The 23,703-nt window shown below is 36.7% G+C and overlaps 1 long non-coding RNA gene across 2 annotated transcripts in view; it reads left to right on the top strand.

The window, feature by feature from the left end:
• Positions 1-23,703, top strand: part of LOC142837381 (uncharacterized) — a 69,111-nt gene that overhangs the window by 28,504 nt on the left and 16,904 nt on the right. Inside the window, exon 4 of one of the 2 annotated variants that reach the window (XR_012908262.1) lies at positions 820-978. This is a non-coding gene — a long non-coding RNA (uncharacterized LOC142837381). Of the gene's footprint in view, positions 1-816; positions 979-23,703 lie in introns of both variants that reach the window. The other variant, XR_012908261.1, reaches the window with a different exon arrangement.

The following is a 23,703-nucleotide window of genomic DNA, read 5'->3' as shown; positions in this document are numbered from 1 at the left end:
GCAATGCAAGATGTATAGCTCCAATTAACTCTCATTAACAATTCTTAAATCTTATATCAATCTCCAATTTCAAGATTTCTTTGTCAGGATGAACCTCTTTTACTGTTTTTTTTTCTTCTGTAAAACAGAAGTCATAGCTAGTCCCTGGCTATATGAGTGTCCAATATCTGAGGATATTCAAATAAAATCAGAAATAATACTCTTATTTCGAAATGGTCACAAAGCAAACTTAATTAATAAAATAGCATAGTCGTAGGCTAGCTTACCTTCTCCAGCATCCAGTTTCTGTGTCTCCAATTAATTTGTTTGGTTACTGCAGCATCCTGAAACCATTTATCAGGTCACTGAATTAATTGACATAAGTCTTCTGTCTGCTCTCCAGAAGACAGAAGTTTATTCCAGGCCTTCTTGTCATTGAAGTAACTTTGGAATATACAGCTATTTCAAAATTTAATTGCTGATTTCTTTTTCTATGAAGTCACTCACCAGTAAGCATATGAAAAGAAAAAGGAATTTGTTGGGTCAGATTTCTCAGTTCTATGACCCAACATCTTTCTTCATGTTTGGTTTTCAACAACAGATAGTCTCTATCTGACAGGCAAGCTTTGTCCAATTGTTTCCATTTCCCATAGTATAAGTCTTCTAAAATTCTGTACTCCAGCAGCATTTTCATCAAAGGAGCATTTGGGCCATACTGAGCACAAGTTGCTTTTAATTCTTTGAGTTGTTTGAATGGGCTCGGGGAAATTAAGTTATTATTTGTCTTGCACTTATCTTTGCTCAATTGCCAATAACATTTGTATTTTCACTCCTCAGCAGGTACCTTGTCTGAAACTAGCTTGCTTGAGAGATACAAAACATATCTGCGTGTTTGCTCCAGATCTCTGCATCATTGCTTGATCTAAACCAGCCCTTGGGTAAGAAGACGGGTGCTATTGTGATAAGAGGAGATTTACAGAGATTCCAACTTCTGTGAAGGTAATATTGCTAAGTTCCTTTTTAGATCCAGCCTAATTATTCCACCAGTTACTACTTCTCATCATTGCTCAGCAGAAGCAAAGGACTTAAAAACTCCCTATTCTTGTTCTTAGCAGTTTCTACCTATCACTCTCTCTAGGCACAGGCTGATCATAATCAAACAGTACTATAAATGTTTCCTCATCTCAGAGCTCCTGTGGTGGTTAGGAGTGTTCTCAATTCTAACCATTGCTGGCAGAGCTACGTTTTATGTATTATGTGCAAATGCAAATATTATGTATTATGTGCAAATTACTGGGGCTCATAAGGCTCTCCCTTATGAGCCCCAGTAATGAAAAGAATACTTTGTGCTAATTCCAGGTTATAATGGTCTTTGTATTTCCTTCAGTTTTTCTGTGTCCAAGTTACCATGCTTGGGAAATCAAAGGCTGAGCTTCTCTAAAAATTCTAAAAATTCGGTTTTTGAAACTGATCCACCTAAGCTCCTCTAGCTTCTAAATTATCTACAAAGCAATTGCATAGTCACTTAACTACTGATTTTCTGTCACAACATAAATTTATTTACAATTATAATCCCTCGTTATTCAACCCATGTTCACATTTACTTTTTTTCTTAAGCACTTACTCTTTACTTAACACCTGTGGAATTGTCTACCTTTTGGTATTGATCAAGCAATATGTCCATAGTCCATTTTCACTTCTGAGGAGCCATCATTTATTGTCCTGACCTACCCATTTCCATACTTGTGGAAGGGATAAGGATTAGATAAAAATTTACAAGAAAAACTACATAAACATTAAGGACACACAGTGAATACTGTTATATATCTCAAGTTTATCATTCAAAGTTCATATATATCTCAGTCCAAAAATGATTTAGGAGGCAAGACTTCCTTGCCATGATACAAAGAACAAACAAAGTAATATTCTCTCAAAATCTCCAAACAGGGAGCAACCACACCCTAAGTCAAAATATCATTATTCTTCTCACAATGTCCTATAACAACACGTTAAGTCAAATCATCCTAGCTTATACCCTTCAAGAAGCAAGTGTAGATCTGAGGAATTGGTGAGTCCCGTGAAGCCACCATTGATTTGTTATATCTCACAATAATATCAAAAATTAGTTCAAAATTTGTCATCTTTCTCTCTTGATTTTTTCTTTCTTATGATTAATTTCTTCTGGATACAACATATATTCAAAATGTTCAAAAGCCGGCTATTTTTTTTTTCTTATCTGGGGAAATTACTAACTCTGAAGCAAGAGTGTTAGCTGAAGTTGACAAGATATTTCAAACAAACTTACTTCCTTTATAAGGACAAACATGTAATCATCCTTTAATAGATGATATAAACTTGTTGATATTGATCTCTAATAATTTTGTAGCCTGAGAAACAAATTGCTGGCATAATGAAAACTTTTTGCCATATCCTGAATCAAGATATTCCAATTATATCTTCTAATTGGGTTTTGGAAATTAACTGATGAAACACTAAATACAAATCTTTAAAAATTTTGAGGAACCCAGGTAAAGAAATAAAAAACAATCTTGTAAATCTCAGACAATGTTATTGGTATCTTTTGTTATGGAAGATTGAGAAGGCAATAAAAGCAGTAATTACTCTAATTAACTCTTCTTGAATCTTATATCAATCTCCAAATCTAGACTTCATTGTTAGGGATAACGTCTATAAATTTTTTTTCATGTAAAGAAGAAATCATAGCTAGGAACTGATTATATAAGAGCCCAATATCTGAAGATATTCAAATGTAATCAGAAATATTACATTTCATTCTACATGGTCTCAAAGAAAACTTAGTAACTGCAATAGTATTGTCATATGCTTGCTATTCATCTCTCAAATGTCCAGCTTCTGTATTTCCCATTAATATGATCTTTTTTTGCTTTTAACATCTTTTTTTATTGAGAAAAGGAAAATAAAACAAGTTTCCGCCTTCTCCCAGCCTCCCATTTCCCTCCCCTCCTCCCACTCTTCTCCCCCTCCTCCCAACCTTCTTCCCCTCCCCTCACTCCTCTCCCCCTCCCTCTCCTGTCCAAAGAGCAGTCAGTGTTCCCTGTCCTGTGGTAAGTCCAAGGTCCTCCCCCGTACGTCCATATCTAGGAAGGTGAAAATCCAAACTGGCTAGGCTCCCACAAAGACAGCACATTAAGTAGGATCAAAACCCTGTGCCATTGTCCTTCGCTTCTCAGCAGCCCTCATTGATCGCATTGTTCAGAGAGTCCTGTTTTATCCCATGCTTTTTCAGTCACAGTCCAGCTGGCCTTGGTGAATTCCCAATAGATCAGCCCCACTGTCTCCGTGGGTGGGTGCACCCTCGTGGTCCTGACTTCCTTGCTCATGTTCTCCCTTCTTCTGCTCCTCATTGGGACATTGGGAGCTCAGTCCAGTGCTCCAGTGTGGGTCTCTGTCTCTATCTCCATCCATCACCAGATGAAGGTTCTATGGTGATGTGCAAGATATTCATCAGTATTGCTATAGGATAGGGTCATTTCAGGTTCCCTATCCTCAGCTGCCCAAGGAACTAACTGGGGACATCGCCCTCGGCTCCTGGGAGCCACTCTAGGTTCAAGTCTCTTGCCAACCCTAAGGTGGCTCCCTTAACTAAGAATTTTGCTTCCATGCCCCCCTATCCAACCTCCCTTTATCCTAATCCTCCTTTTTCCCCAAGTTCCTCCCTTCCTCCCCTTCTTCCCTTTCTCTCCCCATCTCCCCTTACACCCATCCCACCCCACCCCCAAGATCCCAATTTTCTCCCCGGCAATTTTGTCTACTTCCCATAGCCAAGAGGATAACTATATGTTTTTCCTTGGGTTCACCTTCTTACTTAGCTTCTTTAGGTTCACCAAATATTAGACTCCGTGACCCTTATTTATGGCTAGAAACCAATTATGAGTGAGTACATCCCCTGTTCATCATTTTGGGTCTGGGTTACATCACTTAGAATAGTGTTTTCTATTTCCATCCATTTGCATGCAAAATTCAAGAATTCATTGTTTTTTACCGCAGCGTAGAACTCTAATGTGTATATATTCCAAAGTTTCTTCATCCATTCTTCCATTGAAGGGCATCTAGGTTGTTTCCAGGTTCTGGCTATTACAAATAATACTGCTATGAATATAGTTGAACAAATGCTTTTGTCATATGATAGGGCATCTCTTGGGTATACTCCCAGGAGTGGTATTGCTGGGTTCAAGGGTAGGTTGATCCCGAATTTCCTGAGAAACCGAAACACTGATTTCAAAAGTGGTTGCACAAGATTGCATTCCCACCAGCAATGGATGAGGGTACCCCTTCCTCCACAGCCTCTCCAGCAAAGGCTATCATTGGAGTTTTTTATTTTAGCCATTCAATAGGTGTAAGATGATATCTCAAAGTTGTTTTGATTTGCATTTCCCTGATCGCTAAGGAGGTTAAGCATGACCTTAAGTGTCTTTTGGCCATTTGAACTTCTTCTTTTGAGAATTCTCTGTTCAGTTCAGTACTCCATTTTTTTAATTGGGTTAATTAGCATTTTAAAGTCTAGTTTCCTGAGTTCTCTATATATTTTGGAGATCAGACCTTTGTCTGTTGCGGGGTTGATGAAGATGAACTCCCAGTCAGTAGGTTGCCATTTTGTCTTGGTGACAGTGTCCATTGCTTTACAGAAGCTTCTCAGTTTTAGTAGGTCCCATTTATTTAATGTTGCCCTTAATGTCTGTGCTGCTGGGGTTATACATAGGAAGCGATCTCCTGTCCCCATCTCTTGTAGGGTACTTACCACTTTCTCTTCTATCAGGTTCAATGTGTTCTGAATGATATTGAGGTCTTTAATCCATTTGGACTTGAGTTTTGTGCATGGTGATAGATATGGGTCTATTTTCATTCTTCTACAGGTTGACATCCAGTTATGCCAGCACCATGTGTTGAAGATACTTTCTTTCTTCCATTGTATACTTTTAGCTCCTTTATCAAAAATGAGGTGTTCATAGGTTTGTGGGTTGAAATTGGGGTCTTCTATACGTTTCCATTGGTCGACTTCTCTGTTTTTATGCCAGTACCACACTGTTTTCATCACTGTAGCTCTGTAATAGAGTTTGAAGTCAGGGATGGTAATGCCTCCAGAAGATCCTTAATTGTATAGTATTGTTTTGGCTATCCTGGGTTTTTTGTTTTTCCATATAAAGTTGATTATTATCCTCTCAAAATCTGTGAAGAATTTTGATTGGACCTTGATGGGGATTGCATTGAATCTATAAAATGCTTTTGGTAGAATTTCCATTTTTACTATGTTGATCCTCCCAATCCAAGAGCAAGGGAGGTCCTTCCATTTTCTGGTATCCTCCTCAATTTCTTTCTTCAATGCCTTAAAGTTCTTGTCAAATAGATCTTTCACTTCCTTGGTTAGAGTTACCCCAAGATATTTTATTCTGTTTGTGGCTATCGTGAAAGGTGAAACTTCTCTGATTTCCCTCTCTGCTACCATATCCTTTGTGTATAAGAGGGCGACTGATTTTTTTGGAGTTGATCTTGTATCCTGCCACATTACTAAAGGTGTTTATCAGCTGTAAAAGTTCTTTGGTGGAGTTTTGGGGGTCGCTTATGTACACTATCATATCATCTGCAAATAACGAAAGTTTCACTTCTTCCTTTCCAATTGGAATACCCTTGATCCCCTTATGTTGTCTTATTGCTATTGCTAGAACTTCAAGCACTATATTGAAGAGGTATGGTGAGAGTGGACAGCCTTGTCGTGTTCCTGAGTTTAGTGGGATGACTTTGAGTTTCTCTCCATTTAATTTGATGTTAGCTGTCGGCCTGCTGTATATAGCTTTTATTATATTTAGTTATGACCATTGTATCCCTAGTCTCTCCAATACTTTTATCATAAAGGGATGTTGAATTTTGTCAAATGCTTTTTCAGCATCTAATGAAATGATCATATGTTTTTTTTTCTTTCAGTTTATTTATATGATGGATTACATTGATAGACTTTCATATGTTGGACCAGCCCTGCATCTCTGGGATGAAGCCTACTTGATCATAGTGGATAATTTTTCTAATGTGTTCTTGGATACGGTTTGCCAGTTTTTTGTTGAGGATTTTTGCGTCAATATTCATGAGTGAGAGTGGCCTGTAATTCTCTTTCTTGGTTGAGTCTTTGTGTGGTTTTGGTATCAGAGGGACTGTAGCTTCATAAAAGGAATTTGGCAATGACTCTTCTGTTTCTATATTGTGAAATACATTAAGGCGTATAGGTATTAGGTCTTCTTGGAAGTTCTGGTAGAATTCTGCATTGAAACCATCTGGTCCTGGGCTTTTTTTGGTAGGGAGGTTTTTGATAACCGCTTCTAATTCTTCCCGACTAACAGGTCTGTTTAGATTGTTCACCTGGTCCTGGTTTACCTTTGGTATATTTTATTTATCTAAAAAAGTGTCCATTTACTTTACATTTTCCAGTTTTGTGGCATACAGCCTTTTGTAGTAAGATATAATGATTCTCTGTGTCTGTGGTTATGTCCCCCTTTTCATTTCTGATCTTATTAATTTGCAAATTCTCTCTCTGTGGTTTGATTAGTTTGGAAAGAGGATTGTCAATCTTGATTTTCTCCAGGAACCAGCTTTTTGTTTCATTGATTTTTGGATTGTTTTCTGTGTTTCTATTTTGTTGATTTCAGCCCGCAGTTTGATTATTTCCAGTCTTCTACTCCTCCTAGGTGAGTCTGCTTCTTTTTTTTTTCTAGAGCTTTCAGGTGGGCTGTTAAGTTTCCAATGTGAGCTTTCTCTGTTTTCTTTAAGTGGCACTTAGTGCTATGAACTTTCCTCTTAGGACTGATTTCATAGTGTCCCATAAGTTTGAGTATGTTGTTTCTTTATTTTTATTGAATTCAAGGAAGACTTTAATTTCTTTCTTTATTTCTTCCTTAATCCAGCTATGGTTCAGTAGTTGACTATTCAGTTTCCATGACTTTGTAGCCTTTCTGGGGGTAGCATTGTTGTTGAATTCTAACTTTAATCCATGGTGATCTGATAAGACACAGGTGGTTACTAATATTTTTTTTTATTGAGAAAAGGAGAAAAAAACAAGTTTCCACATACTCCCAGCCTCCCATTTCCCTCCCCCTCCTCCCACCCTTCTCCTCCTGCTCCCACCCTTCACCCCTCCCCCCACTCCTTTCCCCCTCTTTCTCCAGTTCAAAGAGCAGTCAGGGCTTTCTGCCCTGTGGTAAGTCCTAGGTCCTCCCCCCTCCGTCCATATCTAGGAAGGTGAACATCCAAACTAGCTAGGCTCCCACAAAGCCAGCACGTTACGTAGGACCAAAAACCCGTTTGCTTTGTTACCGAATATGTGGTCAATTTTTGAGAAGGTTCCATGAGCTGCAGAGAAGAAGGTATATTCTTTCCTATTTGGGTGGAATGTTCTATAGATGTCTGTTAAGTCCATTTTATTCACTACCTCCATTAATTCTCTTATTTCTCTGTTAGGTTTCTGTCTGATTGACCTGTCGATTGGTGAGAGAGGAGTGATGAAGTCTCATACGATTCATATGTGCTGTTTGATGGCTGCCTTGAGTTTTAGCCATGTTTCTTTTATGTCCGTGGGTGCTTTTATATTAGGGGCATAGATGTTCCGGTGCTCCAATGTGGGACTCTGTCTCTAGCTTCATCCTTCGACAAATGAAGGGTCTATGGTGATATGCAAGATATTCATCTGTATAGCTATAGGATAGGGCCATTTCAGGCTCCCTCTACTCAGATGCCCAAGGATCTAGCTTGGGATATCTATATGGACACCTGGGAACCCCTCTAGAGTCAAGTCTCTTGCCAACCCTAAAATGGCTCCCTTACTTAAGATAGATACTTCCCTTCTCCCATATGCCCCCTTCCTCAATCCCAATGGTCCCATTGCCCCAAGCTCTCTCCATCCTCCCCTTCTCACTTTTCTCTCCCCATGTCCCTTTACCCCTATGCCTCCCCACCCCCAAGATTCCAATTTTTTTATTCCAGGCATTCCTTCCAGTTGAATTAACTTGGGCATATGCTGCTATTTCAAAATTTAATTGCTGATTTCTTTTTCTACGAAGTCCCTCATCATTAAGCATATGAAAAAAGACAGGAATTTATTGGGTCAGATATCTCTCATCTGTGGCCAGACAATTTTTATGCATGTTTGTTTTCCCACAACAGATAGTCTCCATTTGAAGGCAACCTATGTCCTGGTTGCTTTTAATTCTTTGAGTTGTTCAAATGGGCTCAGGGCATCTAAGTTTTTATTTTTCCTGCACATATCTTTGCTCTATTGCTAATAACATTTATGCTATCTCTCCTCAGCTGGTACCTTCTCTGAAACTAGCTTGCTGAAGAGATATACAACTAAATCTGAGTGTTTGCAGTAATCCTGGAAGTCTCTACACCATTGATTGCTCTAAACCAGCTCTTGTGTAGGAAGAGGAGTGCTTTTATGATAAGAGGAGATATACAAACTTTCCTAATTCTGTGAAAGTGATATTGCTACATCTCTAAAATTTTTTAGCTCCTGCTTAATTTTCACCATTCTCTACATCTCAGCATTCCTCACCAGAATCAAAGGACTTCAGTGCTCCTTATTCTTTTACTTAGTGCCTTCATCCTATAACTCTCAAGGCACAGGATGATCAGAATCACACAGTATTATAAAAGGTTTCCTCATCTATCAGTTCCTGTGGTGGATATGAGTGTCCTATCTCACTTCTGACCATTTCAGGGGGTACTACTTTTTACTTATCATGGTTCAAATCCAAACTCTACCTTATAAGTACCCACAAATTAATAGAATACTTTGTGCTGATTCCAGGTTATAATGGTCTTAAATTTTTACCTCATTTTTTGTGTTTCCTAGGTACAATCCTTGGAAAATCAAAGGCAGAGCTCCTCTACAAATTCTAAAATTTCTCTTCTTGAAACTGTTACACATCAGCTGCTCTAGCTTTTAAAATATCTCTAAGTGGACCTTGGGAGCTCAGTCCAGTGCTCTGATGTGAGTCTCGGTCTCTATTTCTATCTATTGACTATAGAACTTTCTATGGTGATATTCAAGATAATATTCAGTCTGACTATGGGACAAGGCCAGTTCAGACACCCTCTCTTCCACTGCCCAGAATCCAAGCTGACCATCCCCATAAGTTCTGGGAACCCCTCTAGAGCCAAGTCTCTTGCCAACCTCAATTTGGCTCCCTTAATTAAGATATCTTCTTTCCTGCTCCCATATCCATTTTTTCTTCATCTCAAACATCCCACTTTTCCAAGCTTTCCACAGCCCTCCTCTTCTCTTTTGTCACTTCTTCCTCCCACCCCTATGCTCCCAACTTTTGCCTGAGGATGTCTCCTTCCAGTCTCCTGGAGAATCTGTATGTTTTTTCTTTGGGTTCACATTATTACTTAGCTTATCTAGGATCGTGAAATATAGGCTCAATGTCCTTTGTTTATTGCTAGAATCTACCAATGAGTGAGCACATACCATATTACTATTTTTGGGTCTGGGTAATCTCACTCAGGATAGTGTTTTCTATTTCCAAACTTTTGTATACAAATTTTAAGATGTCATTTTTTTTTTACCATGGAGTATTACTCTAAGGTGCTGATGTGCCACATTTTCTTTATCCATTCTTCCATTGAGGGGCGTCTAGGTTGTTTCTAGGTTTTGGCTATTACAAATAATGCTGCTATAATCATAGTAAACCAAATACTTTTTTAGTATGATTGGGCATGTCTTGGGTATATTCCCAAGAGAGGTATTGCTGGAACTGAGGTAGGTTGATTCCCAATTTTCTGGAAACCTCTACACTGATTTCCAAAGCGTTTGTACAAGTTTGCATCCCCACATGTTGCAGGAGGTCCTCCCGCTCCTCTAGCCTATAGCCGCTGAGATACCAGCCCATTGGGGGGAGTGGTCTCTCTCCCTTTAAAAAAGCGGCCACTTTCCTCTCTTCTTTCTCTTCACTTCTTGCTCTGCAGGCGACTAGACTCCCTTCCTGGTTTAGCAGAGGGCTTTTGTCTGGGACGGTGATCTGTAAGATTTTTCTCTTTAAATAAATTCCACCCTATTAATCATAATTCCAAACTGGTGTTGCATTGTTTGTAACTTACGCCTCCACCCACAAGCAATGGATGAGGGTTTCTTTTAATTCAAATCCTCTCCAACATATGTTAACAATGGTGTTTTTTATTTTAGCCATTCTGACAGGTGGAAGATGGTATCTCAAATTGTTTTTATTTGCATTTCCCTGATCACTAAGGAAATTGAAAATGACCTTAAGTATTTTTGGCCATTTGAAATTCTTCTGTTGAGAATTCTGTTCAGTTCAGTAACCCATTTTATAATTGAAATATTTAGAATTTTAATGTCCAGTTTCCTGAGTTATTTATATATTTTGGAGATCAGACCTGTGTCTGATGGGGGTTGGTGAAGATCTTCTCCCATTCAGTAGGTTGCCTTTTTGTCTTAATGAATGTACTCTGTCTCAGTTTGTATAATTTTGGTTTCTTTGTTAAAAATCAGGTGTTCATAGGTTTGTGGATTAATATCCGGGTTTTGATTCTATTCCATTAGTCACTGTCTCTGTTTTTATTTAAATACCAACCTGTTTTCATTACTGTAGCTCTGTGATACAGTTTGATGTCAGAGATGGTAATGCCACTGGAAGTTCATTTATTGTATAGCATTGTTTTGAATATCATTGGTGTTGTTTTCCCATATAAGCTTTATTATTGTTCTCAAGGTCTATGAAGAATTTTGTTGGAATTTTGATAGGGATTGCATTGTATCTATAAATTTCCTTTGGTAGAATAGCCATTTTTACTATGTTGATTGAATGAATCCATGAGCATGGTGATCCTTCCATTTCCTGGTATCCTCTTCAGTTTTTTTCTTCAAAGCTTTAAAGTCCATGTCAAATAGATCTTTCACATCCTTGGTTAGTGTTACCCCAAGACTCTTTATGCTATTTGTGGCTATGGTGAAAGGTGATGTTTCTCTGTTTTCCCTCACTTCTTCTTTAACCTTTGTGTATAGGAAGGTCACTGATTTATTTTTAATTGATCTTATATCATGCCACATCACTGAAGTTATTTTTCTGCTGTAGTATTTCTCTGGTAGATATTTTGGGGTCACTTATGTACACTACCATATCATCTGCAAATAACAAAAGTTTGACTTCTCTTTTCCAATTTGAATCTCCTTGATCCCCTTATGTTGTCTCCTTGCTATTGCTAGAATACCAAGCACTATATTGAAGAGATGTGGAAAGAATGTACTGTTTTGACTTTTTCCTGATTTTAGTGGAATCTTTGAGTTTCTCTCCATTTAATTTGATGTGAGCTGTTGCTGTAGTCAACACCACTAAGGGTTTGTCCACCCACTGAGACAGTGTGCTTGATCTATTGGGGGCTCATTAATTGAAACTAGACAGGGACTGAACGAGCAGGGATCAAACTGGACCCTAGAATATGGCTGACAATTGGGGTAGACTGAGAAGCCAATAATAGCACTGGGATTTGTCTCTAATGCATGTACTGGCTTTTTGTGATCCTAGTCCATTTGGATGCACAGTTTCCTAAACCTGGAGGGAAGGGGGAGGCCTGGACTTACCACAAGATAGGGAACCCCGCCCTCTCTTAGTACCTGAAGGGGAAGAGAAAAGGGAAGGGTAGCGGGAGGGAAGTAGGAGCAGGGGGGAAGCAGAAATTTTGAATGTTTTTATTTATACAGTCATAAAAGTAATAAATAACAAAACATTATTACATCTCCAAGCAATTGAGTAGTAAGTTAACTACTAATTTTCTGCCCCATTACAACTTTATTTACAACTACATTCCCATGTTATTCAACCCATGTTCACTCTTAATTTTTTTCCAAGCACATATTCTTTACTTAACAGCTGTGGTCTTCTCAACTTGCAGTATCCATAGTGCTATTCCAACATATTCAAGCTCCACTTCTGAGGAGCAATCACTCAGGGTCGTTACTGAACAATTCTCAGTTGGGATTAAGATCAAGATAGGAATTAAGAAGAGAAAATTTATAGATTTTGTAGGGCATCCACTGCATATTGTGATCTGTCTCAAGTTTATTATTCATAGTTCTTATGGAGCTCTATATAAAAGTGTGTGTGAGGCAAGACTTCCTTGCCATGATATAAAGAAAAAACAAAGTAATTTCATCCACACATCTCCAAACAGAAAGTAACCACACACTAGCCAAAATACTCTTTTGTCTTGGCACAATGCTCTATAGCCACACCTTAGGTCAAAGCATCCTAGTTTGTACACTTGAAGGTACAAGAATAGGTCTAAACTCTCTGACCTTTGGACACATTGAAAAGGATTCACATAAGCACATGTGAACTTATGAATTCCATGTAATAGAACAAACTACTTAATTCTTGTGGCATAACAAAAATTCAGAAATCCCAGAATGCATAATGGCAGGATTAATGATGCCCAATCCTTATTGGAGTGAGATCACTGAAAAAGAATATTAGATGTTTTTTCAAGGACGTTTACCAAAATTGGGTACTAATGTTCCAGTAGGTACATTCATACTGAACGACGTACAAGTTGCTTAAATGAACTGAGTTGTCATTAAAGAGAGAAAAGAATACAATCTTACGATATAATAGTGATTTTGAAAACTGGGAAGTTGTTTTCAAATTGGGATGTGATAGATTTTTTTCCTATTAATATTTGTATATTAATAGAAGAGAGGCAATTTTCAATGGTCTGAAGAGATACCAAAATGCCAAGCAAGTGGGAATTATATGAACAAGGAAAGTTGAATATCTTCAGAAACTTACATAGAACAGAACCAAGTTCATGGGAAATAATAAACTCTATACCAATTGCTATAAAATCTATTTTCCACTGATTTAGGCTATCTGCTTGTGAGAGATAGATGTGTAGCTTGGTCAGTTTAAGGAGCTGGTAGGGAGACCAGGACTCATTTCTGGTACAAAATCTAATTTTTAGAGACAATTCCATAAGTCTGGATGTCTTACACTTCTTGAAAAGGTAGGGTTTGAACTGCCTCAGATTAATATGCCAAGTTATGTTGCCTCCCCATGGGTGGAGTATCCTTTGGGAGGAATTGATGAGGATGGACTGTGGGGATACAAGAATGAAAAAGGAGAGTCTGTGGGAGATATTATTTAGAATGTAAAATGAATGAAGAAAAGTAAAAAGAAAGCAATTACTTAAATCCCCTTTTATCAGTAATTCCTTAATATTATCTCATTTAAATAAAGAACAAACATTTAAAAAAAGACCAGCAGAGACACTGACACCTGCATATCTATAAACACCCAGCCATCTGTCTAGAGTCTTTTTTGTCCTGAACTTTCTTTACTGAACATCTTCATTGTTCTTTGGTTTGATGAGACAAATGTTAAACTACAATATTAGTTGCAATTTAACACTGCTCAGAGTAAAGCATGTCTTGTTGCATGGCATTTGGAGCTGTCTCCTCACCTTTGGTTCACTTTGAGATGAGCTTCATGGCTGAGGTCACAGGGAGCCATGATTATCACTGCACCTCTGGGACATTATTTTGTCTATCCATACACTGAGTACCATAGAGCTCATTGTTAATAAACATTATAAAGTATTTGGATGAAGGAACACTTAATAAAGTTATGTTCCTGGGAGTCACCAGCACCCAGCTCATAAAACATCTCTTAAAGAGCCATTCCAGTCTTTTCCCCTTACATTGATCGTAGCTGAACAAAAACACTTATTCAAAGCCACATTTGATTCTATTTTTTGATTGCTTAAAACTTTTAGATATCTATTTTTATTTGTTTTATCATAATTAGGTTCCTCACATCGGAATGTCATTATTAGGCAGAGTTTTGTTTCCCTCTAGACAGTTCCTCAGTAAGCATAGAGAAAATTATTATTATTTCTAAACACTCAACAAATTGCGCAGGTTATAACTAGTAAACATATAAATTTTAATTTAATTATATTTCTTAGAAGTGCTCTGCCATGGGGATTGGTACCTTTACTCAGTATAGCAATTACATCTACTCCCCACATCTTCTTATGATATTGAGACTCCTCCATTTTTCCTAACTACTATTTTGTCTGTTTCTTCAGCCTAAACTTAGACTACTTAGACAATATCCACTCAGAATCTTTCTCAAATCATTTACAATGACATATATTCAAACAATATGAAGGAATATTTTGTACCCTGTTTTTCATTAATTAATACCCTCTCTCTTATTATTTCATCTTATTTATATGCTGATGTTCACATAAATTGCCATTTTTGCTATCATCTTGAGAAATTATATGATTAAATTTATTCATAATATTGTTGGTATGTATTATTTATATGTATTCTTAGTAGAAATTATCTATGTTTATTCTTTACATATTTCATTTACTCAGCAGTGATGTCATCCTCATGTCTACATACTGAAGCACGACATCATGAACATTTAATTTAATCCTGCCCAGATGATTCTAAATATCTTACCACAGACTGGGCTATGATCTACAACTGTCTTACCATATGGGATTAATAAACAGATTCATTTTCATAGTCAGGCTTCCACCCACAGTCTGTGACATGACATAAGCAAATAATACAATTGCAAAGAGTAAAAACACTGTGGCTTTGTTTCCAAGGAGATAAAGAAAGCCTTGTAAAGGGATATAATTCAGTATTCATATTTTTTTGTCTCCAATTGAAATTATTCAAAAGACGAATCACATTTAAATAACAATATGTTTTATGTAAAGGCTCTCTTGCTTTTTAATGTATTTTTTGCTTGTTTACATATGATTTACATGATATCTTAAAAAGGCATATCATTAAAACAGGCAATTTCATTAGGTATTATTTTATTTCATATGAACATATCATAGTTGTATTTTTTATATTTTTTGTTCCCACTATATCTAGACTTTGCTAGATAGCATTCCAGAGAATGGGTTCCCTAAAATCAGAACATGCAGGATTAATCAATCCTGTTCCTACTGGGCCTGGGCCCACAGTCTGCCCCAGTCATTCAACTCTCCCTCACATTCAGAGTGCTTAGATTGTTAGTATCCTAGTTCCTCACTGTCAGCCAGAGTTCCTAGATACCATCAGCCTAGGTAAGCTGTATCAGTGGGTATTCCCATCACGACCTTGATCTCTCTTGCATGTATTCTTACAATTCCCATTTTTCAACTGGGCTTTAGGAACTCAGCCATGTAATCAACTGTGGATCTCAGCATCTGCTTCCATAATTTGCTGGATTTAGGTTTTATGATGATGTCATTAAAGATTGTCATCAATCTGACAACAAGGCAAGGACTGTTCAAGTAACATCTCCACTATTACATAGGGTCTAAGTTGTGGTCATCCTTGTGAATTCCTCCAATTCCAGGGTTTAGCTATTCCCATAATGTTTATGTCAATGAATTTAACTGTTTCCTTCCTTGCTATCTATTTCACTCACCAAAATTTAAAATCCTGTTACTTCCAGTTCTTCCTCTTCATTATTCTCTTTGTCCTTATTTTCTGCATTCCCTTTATACCACACACATATCTTTTTCCTTTCCCCATGGTTATCATTTTTTCCCTTAATGTTCCCCTTATTACTTAGCTTTTCTGTGGTCCTGAGTTGTAGGTTCCCTATTCTATGCTTTACAGTTGTTGTTCACCTATGATTAGGTACAAACCATCCTCATCATTCTGGTCTAGGTTACCTCACTTTGAATGGATTTTTATAGGTTCATTCATTTGCCTGCAAATTTCAAGATATCTTTGTTTTTACTGCTGAATAGTTCTTTATTGTGTTTATGTAACCACATTTTTAAAAAATCTATTTTTGGCCAATGACCATGGATTTTCTTCCATGTTGCTCTTATTATATTATATGCTTAAGGATTATAGAGGAATAACCCAGACATGTTTCCACTTTTTGACATTATTATCTACTATTAAGAAAAGATAATTTAACATTGGTGTATAGAGAGGACTATATCATATTTGGTGAGTAGAATACAATGATCTTTAGAATGGTTATCTATGTTGTTTGTGATTTATACTCATTTTCTTAATTTTTATGCCTTCACGGTTACATTGAAAACTGAAGCATTCAGGAATATGCTCATTTGAAAATTTGCAAACCTGGATTCATTGTTAGAATATTTGTTTTCTAAAGCAGGCATGCTGGTATTGTACAATTCCAGGACATTAGAGAAATGTGGTAACAGAAGGTTTTCTGAGTATTCATGGCCAGCTAGTGTAGAATGGCACGTTTCATTCACAGGAGGAAACTTATCTCAATTGCACAAGTTTTAATAAATATCTCCATCAAGCCACTATTGGTAAATATGTAAGCTGTTTTGCCCTAATGAATTTCCAACACCTCTATCTAAAGGCATAATTTTTGTAGTATATCCATTGCTCAAAAACGCACTGTGCATAGAGGAAGGGCAATGAAACCAAACCCGCATTGTAGTAGCTTTTTGAAGTCTTGAGCTAATTGAGAAAGAAATATAGAATTATTATTACCATTGCTTTCCATGTAGGGCATTCATGTACCAATAAATGGTTTATAATAAATGGACATACAACCTCCTTAAATATATTCTGCAAACATTAAAGATAGAAAATATAGTTCAGATTTAATGGTGATTATGATATTTTGAGAGGAATTCTAGTATTTGGAATCTAGCGGAATTTTAAAACAAATACCTATAAATTTATATTAAAACAATATTTCTGGTATATTTATTACATAAATAAGAAACATTATGAAAGTAGGTTCTTGCAAAGTTGGGGGTGCAAATATCTATAAGGTCTTAAAAACAAAGCTGGGCGGTGGTGGCACACGCCTTTAATCCCAGCACTTGTGAGGCAAAGGCAGCCAGATCTCTGTGAGTTCGAGAGCAGCCTCGTCTACAAGAGATAGTTTCAGGATAGGCTCCAAAACCACAGAGAAACCCTGTCTTGAAAAACCATAAAAAAACCAAAAACAAAACAAAATCTTAACAACAGGCAAACATAAATTTTAATACTATAAAATTATTTATTTATTTTTTCAAGAGAAGAATTAACTTGAATTCATTTTTTTATCGTTACGACCCAGCGGGAGACTTTATTACAGTCAGGTCAATTTCAGGAGGGCTTAAAATAAATATTTCTTTCTATAATACATCCATCACCCTATACAACATTCTAATGGACTTACATATATTATGTATTGTGATTCAACTACATGAACCATTGTAATCATTTATTATATTTATAATTACATATTGCATGTAGTATATAAAACATAAATAATTATATTTCAACTGCATGAACAAACACATAAAAATAAACAGATCAGAAAAAATAAGAATCAGATGGAATTGACAGCGCGAAGTCACAATAAAAACAAATACAGATAGGTATGGAGTCTTTCATGTATACAGCTAGAATCTAGGCAAAAGCAGCTGCAAGGTTGCTGTGGCAACCAGTCTTAATTTGGCAGGTTTGTCTGTTGTTAACTGGAAGCAAAACAAAGGGTAAATTATATTTTATTCTGTGTTCCCCTTTAAATGGCTCAGCTTCTTTTTACAACACGCAGGGAGGAGGGAGACACAGATGAATCACCAGCTCCAGATGACATCATGATGTAAAATGCAGTCCTATGCTTTCAGGTTTGAGAGCTCTCTTCTTATTGGTTCCTAGATAACATAAAAGGGACTGCACTGAGGGATTTTGCCCGCCAGTCTCCTGGCTAAAGTCCAGCGTTTAGCTGGAATTTAGTCAGGAGATTGGCTATAAACAACTCAGAGAGAAAGTCTGTTCCAGATACCTGCAGAAGACAGAAGCTATAGATACCTAGCAAAAGCAATGAATTTCTGAGATTCCCCATGCTTCCGATCAGAGTCACCTGTTCCTGTTTGCAGTGCAGGAAATGTGCTCGATAGCTGAAATCACTGCTTCAGCCTTAATATCTGTAATTTTTTGATTAGCATGTGATTATTCATTTTCTGTAATCAAATTTTAGTTTGGGAGTCAATACCTGACAGAAACCGGGAATGTACTGATCATATGTCCCACTGGGGGATCCAATATGATAATTGCTATATCGGAGAATACTTCCGGCATCTCGGATTCTGAAAATTTCAAGTGGCAGATTCCACAGTCATTGTGTTTAGGGAGTATGACATGGCATTTCTGAATGTGATACAAGTACGCTGCAATTGGCGGCGAGGAATAATAATCAGCCATCCTCAGGCAGAAATGTTGCATTTCAGGAAGATAGGCAGGATACAGACCCAAGAAGAGGGATATATGATCAACTCCTAATTCCCTCTCAGTGCTTTCCCCTAGGATAATTGGATTCTCCTCTGAGAAAAACTGCGTTTATTTTTCTTCTGTCATCCACCTTTACTTTCATTTTTTTTCTGCCGCAGCACACCTTGAGAAGGGAGGGAGAAATGAGGCATCAGCTCTGATGGACATCTCCATGGTTACCACAGGATTTGTTCCTATTGGTAGAATGGAAATCATTCTTCTCTTTTTTCATATTCCAGGAACAATTTGAAAACACACACTCCTGCTGTGTGAGGCAAGGACTGCTAATAACACTTTCAGCATAGCAGGTCCTTACTAGTCATGCTCTGGCTATATTCCATTTCTCAGCTGCTCAGCCCTATAACAAAAACTAGACTATATAGCACTAAGTAGGAGTCAATGTTGAATTAGTACATATCAGACCTTAGGCATGTGTTGGTGTCACCAGAGTTGGTCCCATCAAATATGGGTGCTGGATGGGAGAAAGTTGAAATTTTAAATATATAAATAAGAAGACAAAAAAAACAGTTATGGATTTCAGTCCCAATAAATACATCTACAAAATATTCTCCCAGCAAAAGCTCAGGTAAAACTTGAAGGTCTGGTGGTGGTGGTGGAAAGATTTTTAGAGTCAGATAAAAAGGGGGTTTTCTGCAAGACTGTTTCTTTGTGTTGCATGAGTTCTAATCGGAATTAATAAAAAAAAAATCTCGGAGGCACATATAAGGGTAAATGCTGAAAGATCAAAGAGACAACGGAACAAGTCACAGTTAACTCTTACCTTGCTAACACCTTACCAGAAAAAAGAGTCTGATCTCATGTCTCCTCCTACTATATATTCCTCTCTCCACCCAGCCATATTACTTCCTGTCTGTCTGTACAGGCCTCCAGACCTCTATGGTTAACTAATAGCTAGTTCTGTTCTCTGATATTAAGGCAAGTTTTATTTTTTTGAACACAAGCAAAATATCACCACACCTTTGGACTTAATAATTCAATTGTCCTACTATCCTTTAGTGAGTTGACAATATTGGAACTATACAACTTATTCTAACTTTTCTTTCCTGTAGACTACTTGGTTTCAATGAGTATTATCTTTGCAAACAGAAAAATACCTTTAGCTTTTTTGGTATAAAATATTGCTGACAATTCTCTATGCTATTTACATCACTTATTTGACCTGTGTATTTGAAGGTTATTTTTTCTTACTGTACTTTGGATTGATAGATTTTGCACTTATTATATTTGATTGCTCACATTTGCCTGTTTTGTTTTGTTGTTTAGCATTTCAGCATTCTGTCCCACTGTCTAACCTCCTGCCTCTGATGGGACTTACAGTTGTTTACCAGAGTTTTCTGCACATAATGTTACTGTTTGTTTTGTTTCTTTCATATTCTCTCTTATTTTCAGCAGTTTGATGAAGTTTGTTTGAAGTTATATAAGTCACCATGGTAAAACCTGGCACCAAATGACAATTTACTGAACGTTTTTGTTCCTCATATCAAATGAAAGCAAACATTTTGAAGAGTTCTTGATGGGGCAATCTTTCAGTTGACAGCCACAAAGTGACATTACTTGTGGCTAAAAGAAACAATGATACTACCTAGCCAAATATTTTTTTAGATATTATGCCTACCAAAAATAAGGGATAAAATGGTTAATACTTTTCCCCATTATTCAACAACAGTTGGAATAGATTTGTAGCCTAAAAACAATATTTACTGAAGAGTAATAGATTAAATATTGAACTCCACATAATTAATTTCTTGAGATACTGGGTAAGCATTTCATAACATGCAATAATCCACAGTTTTAACTTAAAGAATAAGAATGATCAGGAATGCTAAACATAAAGATAAATGTTTTTAAAGACCTGAACAATTAATACAAGAATTATAACAAATAGGTAAAATTTGGTAAAAAGAGAAAAACATTTAGTATTATTTCAAATAAAGTTACAAAAGATCACACTGAAGTCTATGAAGATCCTTCTAATTACGAATACATCAGTAAACATATTCATAGTCAGGCATGTTATCTGAATGCGAGCCTTCTAAACCAACGTCTACCAATTGGTAAGACATGGAAGTAAATGCAATGGTATATAAATTTCTGTATTACACTTTTTTGTTTCAATGAGCACACATTGTGATATTTTTGTGTCTTAAACTTAAGCAATGCAAACAAACAAACGAACAGAGAATGGAACAGTATATACATGTTTGATGCAGTCTAGACACAGAAATTGGTGGGTTCAGTAAAGTTTGTAACAGAAATCCCTGGTTTCCTACTCTGGCACTTTCTTACTGTCCCAGAGTTAAGAACTCTAATTAAGAAGAAATAAATATCTCCTCACCTAACTTTGAGGGGTTAAAATATGAGTTCACTTTTGTTATCAACCTGAAGTACATTTTTAGCAGAAAAGAATGTACAAATCTTTTCAGTGTTGTAGAGAACAAACCATTGTCTTTTTGCTATTATTCCACATTCGCCTGTTCATCCTGGGCTTTTTAATGAGACGACTTTTTGTTGTGTCCTGTAAGGTTTCTATTATCTCACTTTTTATTCTGCCTTTGTTCTCTCTTTTCCAACACATTCTGATTTCACAGAATAATCTACAATGAGTGTTTTAACTAAGCATACTTCGAAATCAGAACCCTCCATATGAGTCTGAGACTCTCTGAATCAGGTATTCCCTTGAAGCATTGACTTTGCAGCTTTATATTCCTTTTAAAGTATCCTTAACTACTGCAAGTTTTTCATGGTGTATTTGCGTTTCTTTTGTGCTGTTTCTGCTCTTGGAGGTCCCAGATTAGCAAAATGGATGTTGCCTTTGTTTTGCTATGTTTCTTTTCACTCTTTTACTCAAATTTCTTTCATTATGTACCGTACTTTTTCTCATTTAGTACATCTCAAGTTTCTCAACTGTCTGATGCTGTATACGCTATGCTAGCGAAACCCTGTATGTTTGCATTGACCCAAATCTTGTCATCACTGAGTGTGACATCTTTCTATGTAACAAGAGGGTCTAGTTCTATACTTTATAACATTATAGGCTACCTGGCCACACATTCCCCTCACATGGTTCACACATGCACATCTTGCTTCTATCATTGATGTGTTTAATCTTTTTCTAATTTTATACATGTTCTGTTGCTTATGTCACTGTCAAGTCTAATTACTGTGATGAATATGCTTGCTGTATTGACAATGTGTCAATTGAATTAGCAAATTAGTATCTCCTTTCAGTAATGCAAATCTTTATCTTGTCTCCTCTTTTGTTGCCTAGAGATAGATGTCAGAGAAAAAAAAAGAACCTTGAAGATAAAATGTTACACTTTACATGACATACCTTCTTGTACAGCTTTATGTTGAAATATATCTCCTGGAAATGATATGATCTTAACCTTGCCAACATTTTGTTAGTTATTTTGTTAGAAATGGCTTCTCTCTTGCCCTTTGAGGATGTAAAATTATCACCACAGATATGGTGATGGTCACCTTTATTACTGCTGATGCAACACAAAGCAGAAAGAGCACACAGAGATGTTAAAATGATCATCACACCTATGAGATCTCACAGTGCTCACTTCCTTATGCCTCTGCTTAGGTAAAGCATATGCATTTAAATTCGAATCCAAAGAACTCTTTCCTCTTCTGTGACAGGTGTGATAAATCTAGAAATCCCTTTGTGTTGATCAACAGAGGCTGTGAACATTCCCTGGGATGGCCAACAAGATGTTGTAGCTACAATGAAGAACATGAATTTGAGATGTACAAGTGATCGTGTACTATTTAGTTTAGCTATCTCAATATACCCACAGAGGCCTTTATTGAGATGATAAGGGACCTAAAAGATAATGTAAGAAAGACAGGCATTCCCTGAAAAGGTAGGATGTCACCTGTCACTTTGTATGGCATCAGTATGGACTCCTGATCTAAAGTCCCAGAAGGAATGCAGCCTCACAACACCTTGTTTTGAGATGAGAAAAATCCATTTTGTACAGTAACAATCAGGAATATTATCCATTTGTGTTGCTTTAAAACAGCAAAATACTTCGTGATTTGTCTCAGCAGACACAGGAAACTAATACATTTTCTAAAGAGGCAGATTCAATACGTGATTTACTGATTGAGTACAAGTGCTCATTTAACATCCCAGAGAATGAAAGGTTGAATTACTCTTCCTTGTACCTTCTCAAATGAGGTCATTTTTATTTCAACTATCTAAATCTCTGTTCCTGACTTCCCCACTTAGGCTGAACTTACGTTAATATCTTCAGTTATTCACCACCTCTGCCTAAACTTGTTAAAATGACCTAGTCATACAATACAAAAAAAAAAAAAGCCCTAGATGTTCCTTGCTCTATCTTCAGTAGAGCTGAATCAGTGAACTTTAAGGACCTGCCTTTTATTGGAGCAATAAATTCTTCCATCGAGATGAAAACTTATTTTTGCAACCAATTTTCTTTGCAATGATACAACAGAGGATCACACAGCTTGTGGAGGCTCAGTTGCTGGAGGGGTAAAATCTTTATTTTCGAGTGTAAGTGCATCCCTGCAAACAGTGAGATCATTAGAAAGGATGTCTTTCTTGCTCATTATAAAAAGAGGATACTCAGGAAATAAAATGTTATGTAGTAAAAAAAAAAAGAATAAATAGTTATAGTTTCCTTAGTTATGATAAATATAAGATACATGTGAATATCGTAACTGTGATACTTGCTCGATAACTGTTGTTATATGCAATGTTAATATGTTAAAGTTAAATATTTCTCTTTTATTTAGAAAGAAAAGGGAAGCTGGATTGGGAGGTGATATATTCTGTGAATATCTTGTATTGCCATTAGTTAATAAGTAAGCTGAATCATCCAATGACTTAGCAGGGTAAAGAAAGCCTGAATGAGCTATATAGAAAAATTAGGAAGAGTCACTGAGAAGTCATGAAGCTGCTGCCAGAAACAGATACCTTTCCTGGCATCTGCTGAAATTTGCCAGTAAGCCACGACCTCATCATGGTGGTCCACAGATTAGGAGAAGTGGGTTATTTTAGGATATAGGAGTAAGCTACCAGTACTCTTAAGATATTTGCCAGACAGTATTTTAAATAATATAGTTTCTGATTGGATATTTCAAGTCAGGGCATTAGGATACAAGCCATCAGCATCTTACGACAGATCTACTCCTTATGATATGTTGTCTTCAAATGAGATATCCCTTTCTTTGGGATATAAATTGAAGCTACACATGGCATGAAGTATTTTTAAGTCCAAGAATAATGCTAAGTAGTATGTATTAATAAAATGTAATTAGAATAAACACTGCAAATTTTTAGCTCTTTGAACAACTGTGCATGATTAATATTGTTGTAAAATGATGTTTTTATGGCATATAAATCTGATGTT

This window comes from Microtus pennsylvanicus, chromosome 18 (assembly GCF_037038515.1).
Source record: "Microtus pennsylvanicus isolate mMicPen1 chromosome 18, mMicPen1.hap1, whole genome shotgun sequence".
Taxonomy (NCBI): domain Eukaryota; kingdom Metazoa; phylum Chordata; class Mammalia; order Rodentia; family Cricetidae; genus Microtus; species Microtus pennsylvanicus.
This window is presented reverse-complemented; position numbering and strand designations above follow the sequence as displayed.